This window comes from Bactrocera dorsalis, chromosome 1 (assembly GCF_023373825.1).
Source record: "Bactrocera dorsalis isolate Fly_Bdor chromosome 1, ASM2337382v1, whole genome shotgun sequence".
NCBI lineage: Eukaryota > Metazoa > Arthropoda > Insecta > Diptera > Tephritidae > Bactrocera > Bactrocera dorsalis.
In genome coordinates, this window is record NC_064303.1 from 94541579 (window position 1) to 94565709 (window position 24131).

Here is a 24131-nt window from a genome sequence, read left to right on the forward strand (position 1 = left end):
AACAAAAAAGTTCCCACGGCGCATCTACAGAATATATGAAAAATGTCCAAAATCTGATGTGAACTTTTCTGTTGTTGCAGCTTTACCATATATACTTTATATAAATTATATTCTAGGTTGCAAATAATGCATTAACAAATTTTAAACCTAAAAACGGGATTATTTTATTTTTAAATTTTAATTCCAATTAACGGATTGAAAAATAAAAGTTGTTCTCAAAGCATATAATTAAGAATTGAAAAATATTTGTTTCATTATAAAAATATTTTTTCGTTCATTAAAATCAAAATAATTAAATTTAATTAATTTTTAATAATTAATTTTTATTAATTTTTCTAATCAATATTATTTTTATTATTAACATTTTTTCGCGTTCATTCAAGTCAAAAATAATATTTTCGATTTTACATTTATATTTAATAATTTTTTAAATTAATTTTTATTAATTTTTGTAACTAAAAATAATTTTTTATAATTAAAATTTTTTCGCGTTCATTCAAATCAAAAATAATATTTTCGTTTCTTAATTTATTTTTAATAATTTTTTAAATTAAAAATAATAACTTTTTATAATTAACAACTTTTCGCATCCATTCAAATCAAAAATAATATTTTCGTTTCTTAATTTATTTTTAGTAATTTTTTAAATTAATTCTTATTAACTATTTTAATTGAAGAAATTTTTTATAACTGAAATTTTTCGCGTTCATTAAAAATAAAAATCATATTCTCGAATTTTATTTTATTTTAAATAATTTTCTTAATTAAAAAAAATTTTATAATTAACATATTTTCGTGCTCATTCAAATTAAAAATATAATTTCGATTTTAATTAATTTTTAATAATTAAATTTCTTTTATAATTAACATTTTATCACGTTCATTCAAATCAAAAATAATATTATTTTCAAAAAATTTTTTTATTAAAAAATTTCCAAACCTCATATAATAATGAATCGAATAACAATTTGTGTAAGCTCTGAGCATGGAGTATTGTTTGTACCGAAATTCATCGCAAAAACTCTTCACCCAATCCTGTGTAGCTTTGTTTTATAAAGTAATAGTGTCTAATATACCACGAAGCATATCTGTCTATATTTTAAAAAATTTACTATGGAAAAAGATTTAAATATTTAATTACCGTGCAACCATTTAAGTACTTAGAATATTTCCTATGATTGACATACACCGAGAGAGACACCATCGTAAGAAAATTTGCTTTTTTACGCAAAAACGAAAATTCCACCAAATACAAAAACAGCAAGAAAGCTAATTAAAAGCATTTCGTGCTTATAAAAACATTTCACAATAATGAGATTTCATTTATATGTGTATACAACTGATGCTATATATGTATGAGTGTGCGTATATACAGATATAATAAAGAAAGCTAATTTTATAAACAACACTTGAAGTATCATTGTGCTGATTAACCAGCAGATTTATATTTTAACTGAATAAATAGGTTATATGCGATTAACTTTTGGGGTTTTGTGCAAATTTTTTTTTTGCTATTGCAATTTTTCATGAGATGCCACATGTAGGGAATCACAGATGTGCTATAAAAATGAAGCGAAACCTGCCGCTTGCTTGATTTAAAAGGAAAAATGTGAGCATAAAAAATATTCAATAATAATAATAAAAACAAAAAAAAAATGAAAAAAGAAAAATGAAAAAAGAAACAAAGAAAGCCAATGCGAATTAAAAATTAAACACGAGTTCATAATTGCAAAAATTAAAAATTAATAAACAAACCCAACACAGTGAAAGTGCAATGAGTGATGAACGGTTCAATCAGCTGGAAATTTCCAATAAGCAAAAATAAGTGAAATTTCAACACACACACACGCACATAGGCAGCAATTCGGTTCGTTGTAGCAATGTATATAATTTTTAGTATTACCGTTAATCATTGAAATATGAAAATCATAAATTATAAAATATAAAAAAAAGAAAATAATAAAAAAAAATTACAACAATAACGAACGTCTATGCATTTGTAAAACAACTAATCCGACTTGAAATCCGCTTGAAATACGCAAGGATAATTGAAGGATAATACTGCTGCCGTACGATTTTGTTGTAAATTAGCACACGCTGCTCACCTTCGTTCTGCACTGCTTGGCAGCCGACAGTGCTCGGTGCGTAAGCACACAGTTTTGAGCATACAGGCGGTTATCAGCAGGCCTAAGCAGCAGCAGCAACCTTCACATCAGCCTCAACCTCAACAGCAGGCTCATTAGCAGCCTCATCGTTCTTTGTCTGCCTGAGTTGTTGTTTAGCGCTTGAATGCCGCGCGGTTGTGTAGCGTGTGAATCGCTTTTGTTTTCCACATATTTACATATAAATAAGTAGCGCGCTACAACAACAACAAAATGCTATTTTACTTACTTGCCGCGATTCGGTGTGAATTTTGAGTGAAACAAGTAAGCCAAACCACTGCAACAACAATTACAATAACAAACAGCTAAGGCGTAACAATTGAAATTGCGTATTAAATGCGTTGAGTGGGGATTAGAAAAGGTGAGAGCGCAGACTAAGCTTGATTCACATATCTTATGTATGTACATTTAGTGATATTATATATTGCAATGAAAGAGTCAATATATCTTTATATTTGTGTTATCTCTAAGCAGTTATCGGTTTTTGATACGCTTAAACTTTGAAAATTTTATAGAATCACTTAACTCAACTTATTATTTTTATACTCTCTTTAAATGGATAAATTCTGACAAAATTTTAATTGATTAGCTGAAATAATGTTTCTTTCAGGAATTCCTCTAACAATTCAATACTCATAGTAAAAATTGCTAAAGTCAAATAAGTACTTTTGTGAAAACTTCACAGCTACTGCAACACTTGCGCAGCTACAAGGCTCTTCTTAACCAGATTAAACATGGGAGGCCTAGAATGTTATTTATTTTTATTCATTTAACTCATTTTGACTGCTTGACGTCAAACAGCGAAAAGAAAGAAAACCTGGTGCACTGTTGAAAACTCAGCTATAACCAATAAAGACGAAGAACTCATTTTAACTGACTTCGGAACATGTAACTTTATATATGAATGTAAGAAGGCTTCTCCTATAGGTAATAATTTTGAATTTAAAATGGAATTACCGAATTACGCTATGTAAGAAATTAGCTATATTTCGTTTAAAATAAAACTTTAAATTAAAATCATTTTACAAAATATCTTACTTGGGTACATACATATGCATATATATGTCAAAAATAATATTTTCGATTTTAAATTTATTTTTAATAATTTTTTAAATTAATTTTTATTAATTTTTTTAATTAAAAATAACTTTTTATAATAAACATTTTTTCGATCCCATCGATTTTAAATTTATTTTTAATAATTTTTTAAATTAATTTTTGTTAATTTTTTTAATTAAAAATAATTTTTATAATAAACATTTTTTCGCGTTCATTCAAATTAAAAATTATATTTTCGTTTTTTAATTTATTTTTAATAATTTTTTAAATTTATTTTATATTTTGTACATATACTATACAAAAGTTACTCATACGCCATGACCAATTATGGTACACCGTGACGTATGAGTAATAAGATATATCGTGATTGGTTACTGTACAGAAACATCCATTGTATCAATACGAAATGATGTATAATTTTTATTACTCATACGTCACGGTGTACCACAATTACTCATAGCGTATGAGTAACATTTAGCTTAACTTAACTTTGCTGATAAGTCTAAAAATTTGGCCTAACCACGACTACCGAAGTTGGAAAATGTTTCACTAAGTTTATAGTATCTCTTGTGTACTTGTGATGAGCTTAGGATACGTCTTACATTGCAGAAGTGTCATGACAAAACCGTACTGAACATTACTTCGTCTCTATTGGTAATTACCTGGAATAAAAATTTTCAGGTATATCCAGCTGATTTTTCAAAACTACAACAGAGACGTTCAGGCATTGAGCCTCTGAGGACCGAACCCTTGATCAAATTCATTTTCCTCCCCTTTTTCTTTTGTACGAAGACGGTCGTCAATGCAAGAGATGACACTTTTTAGGCTTCAGGCTTTATAAAATATAACATTAGCCCCAGAAATATTAATTAGTCTTACACAGTTTGAACAGACGATAGCCTGTGATGTCTTAACAGTCCATTTAATTCGCTAAAGTTACCCAAAGAGACCTGAATTTCGATTTAGTCTTTGTTAAGAAAAAATCTTTTGAAATTTGTTTGTTGATGTTATTACTTAAGCTGGTGTTTGTTGAGGTTGAATTGGTAGTAAATAGTAAAGTCTCTAAATTAGTTATCATGTCCCGCCACTGTAACTAAAAAGTTTTGAAACTACTGGAACACTCTTTAGCCTCATATTTCACGCAAGCAAAAATTGGAACAATATCCTTGAATATACTTAATCACGACTCCAAAGAGTTTCCCATTGACTGTAACATTGTGGTCGGCTGCATTTTTGCAGAAATATGAACCAATGATTCCCTCTGCCTATATAGCACACTAAAATGTGTTTTTTAAGAATGTAACTGCGTGTCAACAATGGCTATCCATGATTATTCAGTAAAACCTTTCAAGATGCACATAGCTCAAATGTTTGCATGTGCTGGCGTATGAGTATTCTTCGATATTCTGTTCCATAGCAGCGATAGCGTCTTCGGTGCCCACTCTGGTCATTGCGGATGCATAGTATCCGCTAGATTAAATATGGGGAGAAACCGATTCACGACTGCTTGAATTACCGACACTACTGGGCGTTTATGGGACCGAACCTAACTATCACTTTGGTAACTAATTTACATATTTTGCAAACATTGTGACGAAGTCTGTTTACTATGAAATGTCAAACCAAATTGATAATAAATCAAGTAACAGTTGTCAAAAAGATCAACTCCGAAAAAAGCAATGCCTTATCGAAAAACCCACTCCATCTCCGAAAAAAAATTAACAAAAATTAACTAACGAAAAACCGACGCCTAAAAAAACACCCTTTGTTATATAATTTTCTCCTACCACAATCTTCACACATTTTTATAACAGATTGCAACACAGCAGTCATTAATTATTCACACATTAATATGTAAAGCATTAAAAATTAAAAATGCTCAAATATCTCACGTTAATTTGTCAATATAGACATATACGAGTATAACTCAATGTGTGGGAATGAGGAGAAAAGTGCTACAAATTAAATAATATTCATAATTGACATTTAAAATCGCAAACAGATGGTGAGATTTTTGACTAGCAAGAAGCAGCAGCAACATTATTAATAATTCACACAAACAACAGCAATAAAAAATATATTTAAGTATAAATATTAAATATAAAGTGTATAAATAATAAATGAGTTTTTGCAATCAATGGTGCTTGATGTATGGGGGGGTGTGTGTCCACTACTACTACTACATTTACCACTTCTACTATTGTCGACCACTGGAGCAGCGCACAGGTTGCGTGTAACCACAACGCAATGGAAATAAAAGTTTCATTTAAATTGCTGGCATATAGATTTTATAACTGAATATAAGTATATACATAAATATATATGTATAATATTATATACATACATATATGTGTTTGGAAGTGTATATACATTTAGTATATAGTATATAATTTTTTTGCATTCCAGTGTGCATTTTTTCAATTTAAGCTGTTTGAAGGCATAATATGTGCGAGCAGAAATTCTTTCAAATAGTAGATACATTAAAATTTAATTTAGCTACACCGGTCAACAAAAAATTTAATAAAAATCTTCTTTTTAGATCTGTAAAAAGTTTACTGTTTTATGGTAGACCATTGTGGTCAAGGGAGATTACTTTAAGAGAGACGACATACATTTTGAAGAATACATTAAGAATTTTGGAATTTTGAACAAAGTCTTACTATTTTTTGCCCACAGTAATATACATAAACTGTTATAAGTCATTAATTGAGGAAATAGTGTCACAGAGATAGTTTATATTCTGGTATAAACAAAGCATACTCATGTGATTCCAAATTTTCATGATTAAATAATGCTTTAATAGAGGATACAAAAAGTTTAAGGAGTTAAATGGATTTACGGGTTTCAAAATCGATTTTTTTTAATATCTTAGTAATTCTACAGCAGTTCTAGAATTCTTAAATAGAATCTTAAATTTTCAAGTTGATCCGAGTAATAGTTTCGGAGACGCAGCCTTGAGAACTTGTGCGCTCGAGGCTAGCTAGGTTAAGTGCTCCATCTTTTAAGGCGTTTTTCTCGAAACTGTGTTTTTTGAGTCGGTTGGCAAGACTTCTCGAAAACTACTCAACCGATCTTCATGAAATTTTACACATGCCTTTGAGATGCAATTCTTAAAGTCTTGGGCGAAGTATTTTTTTTTTTTTTTGATTACAAATATTTGAAAAAAATTTCGCAAAATTTTCACTGAAATTTTAATTTTTTGTAAAATTGTCTGCCAGTCTGCCAGTCTCCAGTTTTCAGTTATTTTTTTCTTCGTTCAGGGTTTTAGTAAACAAAACACGTATTTCACTTTAGATGATCCTGTAAGGGTTTTTATTGCCAACACTGGCGCATATTTTTTCAGAGGGTTCACTGGAAATGGCACCACAACGGCCGAGTTTAAAATATTTTTTCCAAAAATTTCAGAATTTCTTCGTTTATAGTGAATTTTTATAACAATAAAAAATTGTAATAAAATATTTCATTTCTTATATGAGAAAAAAATGTTTAAAAAACCTGATTTTTATCCGGGGAAACTCATGTGACCTTAATTTCAAAAATAAAACACAAACTTTAAGTTTTGTCCGGCAATATTTTAACTACAAAAATTATGCCAGGCATTTAACTACCACTGGCAAAAAGCATAACTAAGCAAAGTGAACTAATTTTTTCGGACTTGGATTCGAACTCAACAAGTCAATTGAAAATTGCCCAACTTACCATGTAAAAAACAGTTTTTTTTTGGCAAAAATTTTAATAAAACTTATTTCATGCGCATCCCAAAATACAGACAGCATAACCTTGCCAGCCGACTCCTGCGTTTTTCGTGGTGTGCAGTTCGTATGACTGTCGATTGGACTTCGAAGTGAAATGATGGAGGCATGTTTCATACATTGTCACATATCAACGCAAAAGCTCGTGTTTATTACACTTGAACAACTTCAAACGCTGCTCCGCATCACCAACTTGCCATTGGTTTTGGTCAAAAGTGAGCTTGAACCACATCATCCATTTTGTACAGAGCTTGCTCATACTCAAGTATTTATAAATGATATGATGTACATACATGTTCAGTTGATATCTTTAGAATGTCTGCCTTCTCCAACAACGCCACTTTACAGTCATCCAAAATTATTTTGTGACCTTTTTATTGATCTTGTGGATTCCTTGATATCTTTGTCGGTAACAAGCTCTTTTGGGCGTTCACCGTCTTCGGTGCTCATTTTACCACGTCTGAACTTAGCACACCAATCATTGATGATTGATCTTTCCGGGGCAGTTTCCAGAAACTCGTCATCAAGCCTAGTTTTTGCTTCAACTGTATTTTTTTCTTTCAAAGAGCTTTTTTTTCTCAACACGCGAAATTCATTTTTGTCAATTTTTTCAGAATAAAACAAAAGTTGCCTTACTTCAAATGACATAAATCACGATTGATCAGAGAGCTGAAAAAATTTCTATAAGCGGCTTTTGAAGGTTACGACCAATTAAAAACAATATGGATATAATTCTAGCGCCGTCATCTATTTGTCAGGACGGCGACTTTTCAGTTGACCTTTTATGTAGTCCGATTGCAATAAAATTTTACAGTAATTAAGCTAATTAACTTATTTAAAATGTAACAAGTAACAGACATGTGATACAAAAAATTGTGATTACCACAACATGACCGCAATAATTATAGTGTGGACCATAAGTTATTTGCGTTTATAATTAGCCATGTTTTAATTGCGGTTTGAAAGAATTGAAATTGATTTGAAAGCGAAAAGCACATTGAAGGGTGATGAAAAAATTTAGTGTGCGCATTAGCTAACATACATACAAACAATGCAACACTACCACAAACCTACATACAATTGCAAAATTTATTTCTACGAACAAAAAGAATTCTAATAGAACAAATGAATACAGATTCAATTGAAGAAACTATAAATATATACATGACGTCTACACACAGCCAACAAAATTTGCTAATGAGTGAATTTTTGTTACTTCAGTTTGCCTCACAGGTATTAAAACAGCTACAACGTTGGGAATGAAGATACAAAAGAAAGTAATGAAACTTGTTAATAACATTTTAAGATAATCGCATTTTAAATATTATTTCGAAAATCGCTTTAAGAGTTTACATGCTTTTCCTCGAGCAAAAACGTTCTATTTAAACATATTTTTTAGATAAAAACAACCGTTAGGCAAAAAAAATCTTTATGCAGCATATTATCAGACACTAAATATATTATGTTATTTTTGAATCCAAATTTAAAATAAATTAGATCAAATGAAATGGAACAAAATAAAACAAAGCAAATTAGACCAAATGCGCTAATAAACGTCCATTTATATATATTTTAACTTTAAAACGTGTTTTTTGCTGATTCGCCACTATTTTTACTGAAATTTATTTTCTTCGCCATATGTGCAATTCCAATAAGAAGGAAGAAAAAAACATATTTAAAAACAAATTTTCAATTTCAACAACCTTTCACAGCCGGCTATTGGCTGTACGCTTTAAAATTCCACCAACTCAACAAGGGAAAGTAAACAAAGCGCATATTAGGGTGAACCAAAAAGATAAAAATGACGATTTTATGGGTTAAAACGCACTAATATACAAAGAAAAAAATATTCCTGTTATAAAGTATTTTTAGCTTAAGGCGGCATTCTAGTTTAGAAATAAAAAAATCGGATTTTTATATGCTCAAAGTTTAAGTATTCACGAATATGTCTTTAAAAGGATTTTTATTTTTGTTCATTATAGACTTGTCTATGTGTATGACTATCCATAAACCCAAACTTCAATTTTTATTAAAAAAAAAATCGAAACAATCATAAAAAGTGGTATAAAAATTATTATTTTTTTCAGGCAGTCTGCACTTTGTGAACATTTTGTTTCCAATTCTTGCGTAAATCCAGACATTCCGATATAATGCTAACAAAATATTTTTTTTTTATACCCCGAAAAGGGTATATTAAGTTTGTCCAGAAGAGAGCGTTGGAGACCCTATTAAGTATATATATGTATATATGAACGATATGTTGAGCTGAGTCGATTTAGCCATATACCACTATAACATATAGCTGCCATACAAACTGAACGTTCGGTATCAAGTGCTTGTATGGAAAACTTTCACACTTGATAAGATATGTTCACGAAATTTTGGTATGAGTTATTGTTTATAGAAATAATGTAACCTCCGAAGAATTGTTTACATCGGATTACTAGAGATTGGCTTTCATACAAACTGAACGATCGAAGTCAAATGCTTGCACTGGATACTTTCTCAGTTAACGAGATATATTCTACAAATTCGTCGTGGTTTATTCTCTAAGACAATGCTACAATAGTTGAAGAAATTTGGCAGGTCGGATAACAATGCCATACAAAACATCTAAAAGATCTTGTTTTTTTTTTTATTAAATAACCTTAATGTTTCTAGAAAACAACCTGGCTAAAAAGAACTAGTAAAATGTTTTCCTTTGGATGAAAACCATAAACCGGTTATGTCTTTAGATTTACTTAAAGTACATAGTTACTAAAAGAAATGCACCCGGGAAGGGTATATTAGCTTCTGTGCAGCCGAATTTAACATTTTTTCTTGGTTTTTTTTCAATTCTTCCGTAAAACCAGACATTGCGACTTAATGTTATATAAGTATTTGTTTTTTTTATATTTAAATTGCTAGGAGGGTTGAAATCGTGGGTATAGTGACGTGTAAATGTTTTGAAACCTCTTACTTCGTCAGCTACTAATTTTTAAAATTTTTGTCTTTTTTATTTTTTAATTTTTTACTGCATTCTTGTAATCTTAATTAAAAATGTAATTATAGTAATAAAAAATGGATAGTAAATATATTAATTGCCTTTCTTTACTTCAAAAAACAGTTCAAAAATTTCCTCAAAGTCATGCCTCTAGCTTAGAATAACTCTTCAGGGGTTACATAGGGTTACGAGTATTAAATTCTAAAACACCTCAGAAATATTGTCCTAAATTTTCCAGTTGATCCGAGTAATAGTTTCGGAAATACAGCCTTGAGAGCTTGTAGGCTCGAGGCTAGCTATGTAGGTTAAGTGCGCCGCGGCTAAGGGTGCCGTCTTTAAACGCGTTTTTCCTGAAACTGTGTTTTTGAAGTCGGTTGGCAAGATTTCTTGAAAACTACTCAACTGAACTCCATGAAAACATGAAAACTTTTTTTTATAATAATACAGGTCTTTAAAATACAATTTTGAAAGACTTAGACGAAGGATTTTTTTCGATTACAATTATTTGAAAATGAAAAATTGCGAAAATTTCAATAAAATTAAAATGCTTTTTTTGTAAAAGTATCCGCAAAAAATCCAAATTTCAGTATTTTTCCTGCATCCAAGTTCTAAGTTAGGGTTTTGACTAAAACACGTATTTTTTCAGTTTAGACGACCCTGTAAGGAATTATTCTGCCAAGGCGGGCGCATCATTTTTCCAAGGTGTCACCGGAAATGGCGTCGTAATGGCAGAGTTTGAAATATTTATTTCCAAAAATTGCATAATTTCGTAGTTAATAGTGTATGCTTGTAACAAAAAAAATTCTAATAAAATATTTCATTTTTTATATGAAAAAAAAATTGTTGAAAAAATGCTGTTTTTTACCCGAGGGAACCTAACTTTCAAAAATTAACTGAAATTCTACTCTGGCACTCTTTAAAATGAAGCTAAAACTTCTGCTTAGCTAGTTTATTGTTTTCTGTACATAAGAGCCTTTTTATAAGAACTTTTTGGCTCACCCTAGCGCAAATGAATCATAAATTATGTATTGTTTTCATTTTGCTTCTACTATATGAAGGTGCTAAGAGAATTTGTAGACTTGTTTCACTTACCTCATAATGCTTGGGTGCTGCGTCCGGAACGAAACAATGGCGTCATTTAGTAGACTTTTATATAAATACTTATATACATACATACTTGTATTGTATATAATCATATGTACACAAGCAGATTTCTGAAATTTGCAAGCAAAAATTTTAAATATTTTCACTTCAACTTTTTTTTTGGAACTAAATCATAATTTAGTTTAACGTTTAATTTATTACAAATAAAATGCTAAACTTTTGCATTATTTTCTCACGAAATACTTCTAGAAGATTTGTAGCTCAAGCAAAGTGCATTAGACCATAAATTCATAAACACTTGAGAGACAAAAACGCACGCATACAACAAAAGCGACAACTAATATATACATTTTATGGGTCTAGTAAATTTATAATATTAGAAGGCTGTCTGCGGTTATTGCCAAATATTTGGAGAAAAAGAATACCGTTAAAGCATGGTAGACTATATACTGGCTGGCTGGCAATTGCTTGTTATTTAAAGTTATTTAAATACATTTTATTGCCACGTATTTTTGCTCTTGACTGCGCTCATTTATTTGCATTTAAAATTCCTTGCAATATTTCAAAAATCCCACATTATTAAAATATGAAGTAAAATACATTTCGAATATTTCATTTTTGAGCTGTGGAAATTATTAGAAAATTTATTGACACTAAACTGCGACATTTGAAATGCGTAATAAATAATTTGTGTAGACATTTTCAAGTAAGCATGACACCAGTTCACTTTAAAATCTGTATATGGAAAATAATTATTTTCATTTAATGAAATCGTTTTGAAATGAAAAAGGCCAAAATGAATAAGCTCTCTCCTAAAAGCTTACACGTATTAGGAAAAGTATAAGCGCATTAGACGCTTAGTTGCATTTCGAAAAATGCAAAATTTTTATTTAAATTAAACAGTGAATCAATTTACTCATGCCGGAATTAAGTTCTCAATTAGAAAATGCCAAAATAAAGCTACAATACTATATATCAATTTTATGAATTTTGTGTACACTTTTTCTACGAAATCTAAATATCACAGAACAAAAAATGAAAACGAAAATTTATGGTGTAGAACACTAAACGTTGTCTTATAAGCTATAACAATGGAAAAAGTGTACAAATATGAAGACTTATGCGTAGAAATTCTGAGAATATAAATAAGGAAGGAAAATTGCAGCATCAAATTAGGTATTCTTAGAATTTGTAATAATTGCAGGACTAAGAATTATTTCGAATGATTGAAAAGTATTAAGTTAATTAGAATATCAAGAACCCTGAAATCGTTTTTAGAAGGCGTTGGGTGAGTTGTAGACAGATTTTATGCATTAAACCCGAATGCTAACTTGTTGAGAAAAGCATTGCCGCCAGATTTTAATTAGATGACTTCCATATCGATCGATATATTCATGATAAAACACAGGAGTCAGTCAAACCAACGAATATGAATTGGTTGCCAATACTGTTCTATTGTGTGTTTGTGTAATGGAGGGCGCTCGGTATAGCCACACTCGCTAAATAGCTAGAATGTATTCAACAAGCAGCTCAGTTTTCGTTGTGCTAAGGCAAAAAATATTCCTTTAGTAATTTTGAGGAATAATGTCAAGTTGAAAGTCCGGGTCCGTTCCGGATGCTTAGGTCCCACTGTCATGCAAACGGAACAAGTAGCTTTCTTTCGCATTAGTGGTGCACTGCGTACATCACCAACTAAATCACTTAATGCCACATAGCCGGAAAATGCATTGCTTCTTCTATCAGATTCCGGGAAATCGGACACATGATGAACTCCGGAAAATAACATTCCGTAATCCTCTCACTTTTATTGTATTCCTGTTCACTTGCACATCGCTCCACGGAGCCTACTCCTAGCGGCATTGTCTCCGCATACATACCTCCAAGTGATATGTGGGTGGGGTGGAGTCGCTGTAGAAAAAGATCAGTGAGCTCTTTTACGAACGGCTCAAGGGGAAAGTTGGCAAGGAGTCCACTGTCGAAAGCTCTCAATTCACTTTTTTTCAGATTGTTAGACCGCTGCAGTATCTTTCAAGCAAAAATGGCAACCGTTAAGGTAGGAAATGTGGAAATATCTAGACGCTTTCACTCTCTTTGTCCACTTTTCGCCAGACTAAGATCGATTGACATACTTTTTACGAACTCGGCGAATTCGCTGGAGTAGTTATAAGGCGGGTCAATAAATTTGTGGTGGGCTCTAGGCAGTTTGTAGATAAGCGTTGGCCTTTTAGATCCATACTTAGGGAGTTCTGGAGATCCCAACGGACAGCACACGCTGTAGGTGTGCAAGTGGGATTTTTTGTGATCTCATTAGTTTAAATACAGGATCGAAGAGGAGCGAAATCAGTAGACGATGTCCTCCATTTCTCTTCATAGCATGAGTTATTGAAAGTCTTTTACGAAGTGCAAAATATCGATATCAAATAGTTCGTGATATTTATTCATTATATTCACTCTCAATAAAATCGAGTTATCGCTTCTAAAATATAAAGCGAGGGACCTCAGCATATTTGATTCTATATCTACCTCGATTATTTTAAAGTGTTGCTAGGTGCTGTTTAAATAGCATATGTAATATGTTACAATGCCGTGCAAAAGTACATCTATTGTTACTGAACAACTCTCTGAGTAAAATGTTAAACGAGCTTACTTTTTAGTCAACCTTCATACTGCAAGTATATTTATAATGGTTGTATAATCCTTAAAAAGTGCTCAACTGCAACTAATTTTTACACTAAATATACTCTTGCTACGATAGCCAACATATCTATCAGTTTAATGGTTAAAAGTTTCTTTAAAATTTCGCTTTTAGTTCACCAGAGTTTGTATAAACCGTTGTGTAAGTACATCTTAATCCCTTCATAGTGTGTATACCACAAAAACAATGTAAGGAAACATATACATATTCATACTAAGATATGCGTGTCAGTAATGGAAGAAAATCATGTCAGTTCTGTGAAAAACGTACATATTTTGTATTTAAACTTTTCCCAATTTTTTAATACCATATAATATATGCAAAATTAGTGTAGAATTAGGTTTTAATATGCCAATGCACATGAAAAAATATTAAATTTTTTTTGCTGCAAGTTAAATTCATGGAAATAATAACAATCTGAAAATTTCGATATACTGTAATATGTATTTTAAAGAATCCAGCAATTTAGCACCGATTTTACAGTTTGACTTTGACTGGGTAAAAGACCGAGAAGAGAAAGTCGGTTTATATAAAATAAGTTGGGTTAAAAAACGATATCTTCTTGGGGCATATATAGTATGTGCTTGTGAGAATCCATCTCAATCCAATTCAACCAAATTGGGGTCAACTGATTAGAGTGATCAAGGGACTTGCGTTGAAGATAATAAAAATTAACATCGATTAAACAAGAATAATTTTCGTTCTAATACACTTAAAATCATATTTGGCCCAAATCAATTTCGATTCGAATTCGAAAACAAAAAAAAGTACAAGAAGCGATGTTATCATCATTAAAAATGCTTCCTATTCAACGGAGGGTGCTCATTAGCATGTGTTGCACTAAGGTATATTCCAATCATTGCACTTAACGTCATCCTGAACATAGTGCCCGTAGATATCGTAGGAAAGTGTATGGTTGCGAACGTGGCTATCAAGCTCAGAGAATCTGGGTTCTTCAAAGAAAATCTATCTGAACACTTGCATACACTCATACCGGATCACTTAGATCACGGATTCGCCAAACCGAAATGTTGTGGCTCCTTTGTATGTAGGAAGAAGCCGTTGGAGAAGAGTTTGAGAGCGGTAGTGGGCAGGTTAGTGGAGGGATTTATTGTCAGAAGCTCTCTATCAACTCCAGCTTCAGACTTCCTGACTATAGCAGTGTCTTCCAAGCCGAGGTTGCAGCCTTTATCGTAGCAGTAGATCTGCTGCTCTAGAGAGAAGCTTCCTTCAAAGACCAATCACTCAGATAGCAGAGCGGAGATACTAGCCTTGAACTCATTTAAAGTGCGTTCAGGGTTGGTCGAGGAAGCCTAACTTCAATATCAATAGCAACGAGTGGCTTTGTGATAAGACTGGTATGGGTGCCGAGCAATAGCGGAATCGCAAGAAATTGTAAAGCTGATGAGCTAGCAAGAAAAGGCACCCTAGAACCGCTATCGGTAGAATGGGAGCGGGTCGGTGCTTCCGTATCCCCTTATGTTTCACTACTAGATAGCTGCGCTCGCGGAAGCTTGGCCAGCGCTGGGCCAACCATCGTACATATGCTGTCACAAAAGCCTATTGGCCCAAGATGGATCGCAAGAGCTCTAATGATCTCTTTGCCCTCAGTAAAGCTAGTCGCTCCTAGTTGTGGGGCTTTTAACACGCCAGTAGAGCGTCTATGCTGTAAGGTTTGGAATCTTATCAAAAGCAATTTGCAGAAGCTGAACTCTCCCGCGTTTGGGAGGTCAAGACTTAAAGACTTGGGAGCGTATTCTTTCAGACATCCCACCAAACTGGCAGGAGTGAAAATTAAAGGCCTATGCAAATTTATATTGGCTACTAAGCGTTTTACTAATTTATAAGTATGAACACAGGAGTTTTTATTTTCAATGGCATCACAAAGGACTATGAGTCATCTAACCTGACATAACAGTATGAATTTTCAACTGAAAAAGTATACTTGTAGTATATAGTGTGTTTTGTACTGTATTCTAGTGATGTCTGTATTGTATAAGTTAAGCGAGTTAGGTTTTATAAACTTTATTAATTAATTTTTCTGTTATCACTAATGCGTTGTCTCCAAGAATGTCCTGCTATGCTAACAGCGCAGCCTTAAATACCCTCTCGTCCAATGATTTTCAGGTGTTGTTGTTATTGTTGCGCTCAGTGATCTTATGCTTTTATCATACTGTTGCCGGGTTACCTAACTGACCTAAGCGCATTGTGAAGCTGTTGTTAGGCGCCGAGTTGGGCTGTTGGCGGGCTGCTTGGCTAACCCAAGCACAAGGTAGAGCTGTTGCTGGGTGGTGATGAAATTACGCGCTATCCTGCGTCGTTGCGTTGTTGCTAGGCAAACACATGGGCAAGGTTAATTGCCTGCGCAGTGTTCTTAAGCGCCGGACTGTTCCGTTGTTGGACAGCTTAGAAAACATATGCGCGAGGTGTTGATGTTGCTAAGCGCCACTGTCGAAAGGTTGCGTGGTGATGGCATACGCTAAGCTGTGTTGTTGCAATGCTGCATTCGAGCGCAATATAATAACTCCTCCCCCTCTTAAATACGGAACGTCCCTGGTCCGACGGGTTTTTTTGTTTTAAATAACGTAATAATGTAATCCAATTTCTGCTTACCCACTGACTTATAAATGTTAAGTTATTTTTCTTACAACGTTGGCATGTAAATATACATTTTTATACAAAATTCTTAAGAAATATATGTTTGAAAATTACGTTTTCCGCATACATATGTACGTTCACAATTAATAGTATGTCATGTTCATTTTGAATCTTATATCGTTTGAGTCAAAATAAGCAATTTTACAAAAAAAAATATAATACAATAGTAAAAATTCTGTTTTTACTTAACCTAGTGATTTAGAGAGAAATTGTTTTGCAACATTTTTTTTTTAACAATTTTCTGTTGAAAATGATGTTTTCCGTATACATATGTACGTTTACTACGAATCGTGTATGGTCAATTTTGCTTAACCTAATGACTTGGAAATATTTACTTATGTTCTTATAACTCATAGAAATTTAAATTTTTCTACACAATTTAAATAATGTTCTGTTGGATATTTTCCGTACATTTACATACGTACTTTTGTAGCTTGTAGCTTAACAAAGATAAGTATTTCACAAAAAATTAAGTAACATCTTCAGGAATTAAATGAAAATTATTAAGTTTTAAGCAAAATAAACATAAGTTATTAATGCTATTTCCTTATCAAAAGCTTTTGCTCTTTTATAATTTTACTTGCGATTGTTGTATTTTTACATAGCATGTTTTTCATTTTTGTAGTTAACCTATAATAATATTTCCGTTTAATTAAATAAATTTCTAGTATCGTTGGTAGAAGTAGTTGAACTCTTTGAAAAATTTTTAAAAAAATATAGTAAGGACTCTACAAACAATTTGACTTGTCGATTTGCGTCATATTAGTGATGGTGAACATCAGCGTATATTATCTTTGTGTACTTTTTTACCATTTATTAACACGGTTGTTCCTAAATCTTTCTGTACTACGTTTTCAACATAAATCTTATTTAATTTATTTCCAAGTCGTTTATTGCGGCGAACGTAAACTTTTTCACCTTCTTTAAATGTCCTTTGGTCAACTTTAGATTTTTTAATAATATTTTCTTGTGCAGTATGCAGTGCTACCTTAATTGAGTCTAGGTGATCTTTTGAAAAATGATTTATTATATCTATCGGTTTGACATCGACGGTCGAATGTATTGAATTGTTATACTTATGCGTTGCAAGTAAGATTAATTCTTTAATATCCGTTATGTTTTGTTCTGCTTTTATACATCGTGCGATTTCTGCCAAGGTGGAATGCGTTCTCTCTATTTGGCCATTACTTTTGCTTTGCAAGGTTGGTATAAAAAATTGCTCGATTCCGAATTGATCTTTCAACAAATTGACTACTGTATTCGATTGAAAGGATTTTTCATTATCGGAAGCAATTAACTTCGTTTTTCTAAACTTGTTTAGTACGATTAGCAGTGCACTTTTTATATCAATTGTTGATCTGGAGTCGATCGGAATTGTGACTGTGAATTTAGAAAATTTATCTATACAGGTAAAGAAATGAAATTTGTCTACAGAAAATATATCCATGTGAAGGATTTGTCCGGGATATTCTGGTATTGGTGTTTTGCCTACTTCTGTTTTTGGTGGGTGTCTATTGTATTTGTTTTCCAAACATGTTCTACAATTCTTGGCTATTGTTGTTAAAGTCTTCTTAATTTCTGGAAAAAAATATTCTGAAATCAATTGTTTGTAGTTCTCTTGGATTGAGCGGTGAGCTCTATTATGTTCCATGGTAGCAGCCTCGATTTGATCTTCTTTTTTGATCAGATCTATTACTAATTTTTCGGTGTGCACGAATTTTACACCTGGAAAGTTTGACAGAAGTAATGATTGTACTCGGCCTAAAGTCTCAAGTTCACAATAGATTCCATTAACTACATTTGGATTTATCTTTTCCCGTATGGTTTGTAAAAGAAATTCTGCGCTTTTAAAATTTATGGTATGCCTAATGAGTTTTTGAAATAAAATTTTCGTTGACTTACTGTTAACTTCGGATGGTAAGAGTACTAATTGGGCTTTAAATTGGTTGACAGGATTTTTGATGCTTTTTATTACACCTGAAAGAGAAATCTCGCTATGAGCCGTCGATATTGAGTCGTCAAGGTTGTGAATGTATTGGCGTGAAAGTGCGTCGGCCACTTTGTTCTCTTTGCCAGGTTTATAGAAGTATTTTGGTGCAAACGAGTTTATAAATGCAGTCCACCTTTTAATTTTTGAATTAGGATTTCTATCCGATATGGCGAACGTCAATGGTTGATGGTCCGTGTAAATGTGAATGTTTTTGATACCGTACAAATAATGCCTTAACTTTTGAAAGGCCCAAACTATTGCCAGAAGCTCGCGTTCGTTCGTGGCGTAGTTTTCTTCTGTTTTAGATAAAGTACGAGATATCATTGTTATCGGCTTACCATTTTGGGAAAGTACAGCACCTAAGGCGACGGAGGAAGCATCTGTGGTTATTTCGAATGGCTTAGTGTAATCTGGATGTTGAAAAAGGACATCTTCTGAAGCTAAAATACTCTTAAGCTTATTAAAGGCAGCGATTGCATCTTCGTCGAGTGATATATTAATTTTTTTAGAATGCCTACTATTAACATGGCCATTTTCACCTCTTAAATATTTTGTAAGGGGTTTAGATATATGGGCATAGTCCTTTATAAATCTGCGGTAATAACCGGAAAGACCCAAAAACGAACGTAAGGATCTCAATGATTTCGGCTCTTGATAATTTAGGATTGCCTCGACTTTGCTGGGGCATGTTCGGATACCTTTGTATGAGACGCTGAAACCTAAGAATTCGACTTCCTCTTTGAAAAATTTGGTTTTCTCTAAGGACACTCGCATTCCTGCTCCCTCAATTTTTTTTAATATGGAATCAACGTGTTTATAGTGTGAATTTTCATCAGATGAGAAAAACTATGATGTCATCAACGTAAACATGGCATATTTTTCCAATATCTTCCCGTAAAACGTCATCTATGGCCCTCTGGAATATGCTTGGTGCATTTTTTAAGCCAAAGGGCAATCGACAAAATTCATACTTGCCGTTGTTTACGCTGAAAGCTGTTTTGCACCTATCTTTTTCTGAAAGGCAAATCTGATGAAAACCAGACTTCAGATCGAGTGTGGTAAATAATTTCGATTTTCCCAAATTTGAAAGTATTACGCTAGTGTCTGGGATCGGGTATTTATCCGATGTAGTTTGTTCATTTAGCTTTCGAAAATCGATGACCATTCTTAAATTTTGTTTCCCTTCATCGTCTAAGCCCTTTTTCGAAACTATATGAACAGGTGAATTATAGGGTGAGTATGATTTTCTAATTATGCCATCTTTAAGTAGAGATTCTATTTCCTTGTTTATAAAATTTGCCGCGGATATTGGGTAAGGGTAGCTTCTTGAATAAATGGGATTGTCGGTTATAGTATCTATTGTTGCTATTACGTTTGTGTTATATGGAAGTGATCTATTAGGATTCGCAAATGCATTAAAGTTACGTTTAATAAGTGCTTCTATACTGCAAGGCATTTCTATTGTCTTTGCTATTGTCATGTTTACTTGTTGACACTGAAAAAAGTTGAGAACCTCTTTTCCATTTTTATGGAAAATGAGTCCAGCTTTTGTGTCAATTATGGCATGGATATCTTTCAATAAATCATATCCGATGATTCCATCAAAGGAATCTAATTGCGGTAAGATATAAAAGGTGTCCGTTGTTCCTATAATATTGACTTTACATTTTTCGGAAATTTTATTTACCCCATTTATAGATTTTAGATGAAAGGGGCCATTTATTTTGGTTATACCTTTCAGGAATTCATATTTCTTTATATAGTTTTTCGCTGTTCCCGTGTCTATTAAGATATTAAGAACTTGCCCGTTCGGTAAAGTTCGAGTTATGAACGGCAAGTTAGACCTTAGCCTAAAAAATTTACTTCATCTAGCGATTGATTTTCAAAGGGATATGGCTTATGTCGTTCTTCGAATTCCGTACCTTCCCCTTCAGAGAAGTAAGGTTCATTTTCCATGGCGTTGATCCGTTGGACTTTATGCAAAGGGGCCTGTATAGAAATTTTATTACTCTGAACATGAGGTCTCTTATGAAAGCTGTATTCTTGTTGAGGTTTAGAAAGATTGTAGGTTTGTTGCCGTGACCGCTGCTGGAATGAATTCGACATATTTCCTCGTTGCATTGGTTGTTGTTGGAAACCACGATTTGACTGAACAGCAGGGTTGTTTCTGAACTGTGGATGTCTCCTGAAATAAGAGCTTTCCTCATCAACTTCCATGGGGATGGAATTTTGTATTGAACCATTTTGAATTGTTTGTTTCCGTTGAGGGACTGTGTTAGTAAAATTGGTAGAAAAGGGTGTAGTTTGATAAACTGGTGGCAATCTTCCAGTCGCATATGTATGTGCAAATTGGTATCTTTCCCGATTGTGCTGCAACTCTTGTGCTGCGGCAAGGGCGCTGGGTAAGTCTGATGGGTTCGCTGAAAATAGAGTGTCACAAAGTGGACGTCTGAGGCCAGAAATGAAGACTCTCAACGCATTTTCCCTAGCCTTCTCGTTGAATGCATTTGTGAGCCCCTCATTGCCACTGTATGTCATAATATTTTTGTTCACTATCAGTGTAAGTTGCCTATCAACCGCGTCATAATACTCGTTTATAGACATTTTTCCCTGCCTCAACGTGTTGAGTTGATTTTCTAATATGTGAATGGGTCGCTTATCTGCATATAACTGATCTAGTCTAGAAATTATTGCTTTAAAATTAAGTGGCGTGTTAAACGCACTAAGATTTTCGTTAGCTGCAGATGTTATTTTGTTGCGTAAAATACCCATCGCGATATAATACGACTCGGATCCTTCATTATAATAACTTAACGCGAACTTCGCCGCTTCTCTCCATGCTGGATATTCTGAAATTTTACCTCTAAACTCTGGTAGAGATTTGATTAAACTCAGATCGGTATGGGTACTTTGTACACCTTCGACAATCGTTACAGGCCTGGCTACCTCTATTTTTTTAGGTAAAATGCTCTGAATTGTCTGAGTTAAATCCGCAATATGTCTATTGAAATGTTGATGGACTACTTCTACCGCCGATTCAACTAAACTCATAACAGTACTTTGATCCATTTTTTGTATTTAGACAACAATACGCTTACAAACGGTATGCTGACTATTAAAGAAATAATTTTACTAATTACAAGAAATTGTTAAATACATACATATATCTAAACTTAAATGTCATAAATATTCGTGTTTGCGAAACCTCTGGAATTTTACGGCAACCACGGTTGTTCTATTGTAGTTTTCTGCTAATTAAGGTTGTCCTCTTTGTTGTTGATACGATGATACGTTGATGCCCAAATTGAGGTTTGTGTTTTTTTTTTGAAATTCTCACTTTGTTTTTAGAGTTTCTAAATTTTTGCAACTTTTTAGGTTAATTATAAGATCTTTTGTTTATTACACACTTTTTTATTTTCGTTCAGTTTATTCGCTGTCAAATATTTTCGTTGCTTTTTTCGGCTTCTTATTTGATCACTACATATTTAACTAACATTTTGCAAGATAGTTATTTTCAGATTTTTTTTAACGTTTTTTGTTTTGTTTTTAATGAGCACTTCTAAATATTCACAGTCTTCTCAAATTTTCACTTAGTTCATCCACTAGTTTTTATTTTGTAAAATATTTTGGTTTTCCTCCTTTTTTTATCAAACTTTAAGTGATTAATTTTGTTCACGTCTACCGCAAAATTTATTTAAGCGGACACAAATTTCAAACACATTTGTTCTTTTTTTTTTTAAGAGTATTATAAACGTTTTTATAAAGATTTTTTTGTTTAAAATCACTAAATATTTGTGGGCACGATTTTATATCCTTTATATAAGGATTTATTTTTGTGTTCGTTCCCGTAAGTTGGGCGCCAGTTAAGCGAGTTAGGTTTTATAAACTTTATTAATTAATTTTTCTGTTATCACTAATGCGTTGTCTCCAAGAATGTCCTGCTATGCTAACAGCGCAGCCTTAAATACCCTCTCGTCCAATGATTTTCAGGTGTTGTTGTTATTGTTACGCTCAGTGATCTTATGCTTTTATCATACTGTTGCCGGGTTACCTAACTGACCTAAGCGCATTGTGAAGCTGTTGTTAGGCGCCGAGTTGGGCTGTTGGCGGGCTGCTTGGCTAACCCAAGCACAAGGTAGAGCTGTTGCTGGGTGGTGATGAAATTACGCGCTATCCTGCGTCGTTGCGTTGTTGCTAGGCAAACACATGGGCAAGGTTAATTGCCTGCGCAGTGTTCTTAAGCGCCGGACTGTTCCGTTGTTGGACAGCTTAGAAAACATATGCGCGAGGTGTTGATGTTGCTAAGCGCCACTGTCGAAAGGTTGCGTGGTGATGGCATACGCTAAGCTGTGTTGTTGCAATGCTGCATTCGAGCGTCAGGCAAGACTTTTACCTTCAAGTCTTCAATGCAGAAAGACTTAAGCCTAGTGTTCTAAACCTCTCGGATTCAGCCTGAACTAAATTCTGAGAAATCGAAAATAATTTTCAAAATGCTATTTTCAGGTCAATCCAGCACTGAAAAGTCTACTTCAAAATACTTTTTATTGTACACTTCTTCAATACAGGCAATGGTGACGTTATAGTCAGGGATATTGAAACTGAAAATAGTCTTTGAGAAGGCTTTGGTTTAGTGCCACAAATATTAATAATACACATTATAAATATAATTAATATATAAACTTAAAGATACTGAGAACTTATTAAGATCTTTATTTCTTATTTCTCTATAGTTCCATGTTTTCCTCAAGCTCTTTTATGTAGCGCCAGTCTCATAATATATACAGACAGGTTTATAGTTAGGCTTATGATACGTATATTCTATTTAGCACTAAAGTGTGCTGCACTTTTACACTCTTCCACACTTTAGAGTGCATAATACCAAATGAGTGTATAGTAAAATCAGAGCTAATGGAATTATGTGGCCATAAAGACGAAGCTTGAAGAGCCCAAAGGTGAGACAGAAGACTATAATTCTAGCACAGCAGCATACAAAGAATGTGCGCGCCACAGTACATATACATATATATACTATGTACTATGTATGTGTGTAGATGTGTATGAATATGCTAATGGCTACGTGAATGTGAGTTGAAGCTTAGGTTGGACGCTTGCTGCACAGCTTCTGCACTGCAAGCAACGTCTTTTGTGAATATGATGGTAAGAAAGCCCAGCAAAATGCAGAAAGTGAAGGGCGAGATAGTAATAAGAGGATCACAGCTGCTGAGGATTTAAAGCGAGCAACCAAGGGTAAATTTGTAAAATTGCAACTCGAGTAAATTGCAATAAACTGTACTGAAAGGCTGTAGAAAGCGTTGCGGGCCGAGCCGAAGCAGCAGGTTGGACGACGACGATAAATGAGCAAGCAACAGCTGTTGTCAGTTGGGATTTGTTGCAATGAAAAGTTACTGCGCTGAAGTGTGCATGGGCAATAACGGTACACATGTGTGGGGGGAGAAATCAGTTTCAGGTGGCTTGTAGCAGTTTTAGGAAAACCGAGAAAAATTTGGAAAATAAAATTAGAAATGGAATGTGTTCATTGCATCAATAGAGTCATCAATCAAACTTTTATTGGCAAATAATGCAGTGCGCCTGCGCACATACATGTATTTGATGTTCGTAAAACTTTGTCGAGCAGCTGCCGCTATTTTTCGGCTCTTAATTTATGCTCTTTGGTAGCTTAATGCTTCAAGGACTTGCATATTAATCTGTTTAGTCAGGAGATGTGTGT

General features: G+C 33.2%; 1 protein-coding gene across 2 annotated transcripts in view; it reads left to right on the forward strand.

Moving 5' to 3' along the window:
• Positions 1 to 24131, forward strand: part of LOC105233649 (uncharacterized) — a 175400-nt gene that overhangs the window by 6425 nt on the left and 144844 nt on the right. The window contains exon 2 of one of the 2 annotated variants that reach the window (XM_049446695.1): positions 1545 to 2522. The gene's annotated coding sequence lies outside the window, so the exon portion shown is untranslated. Of the gene's footprint in view, positions 1 to 1544; positions 2523 to 24131 lie in introns of those variants that run through there. The other variant, XM_049446696.1, reaches the window with a different exon arrangement.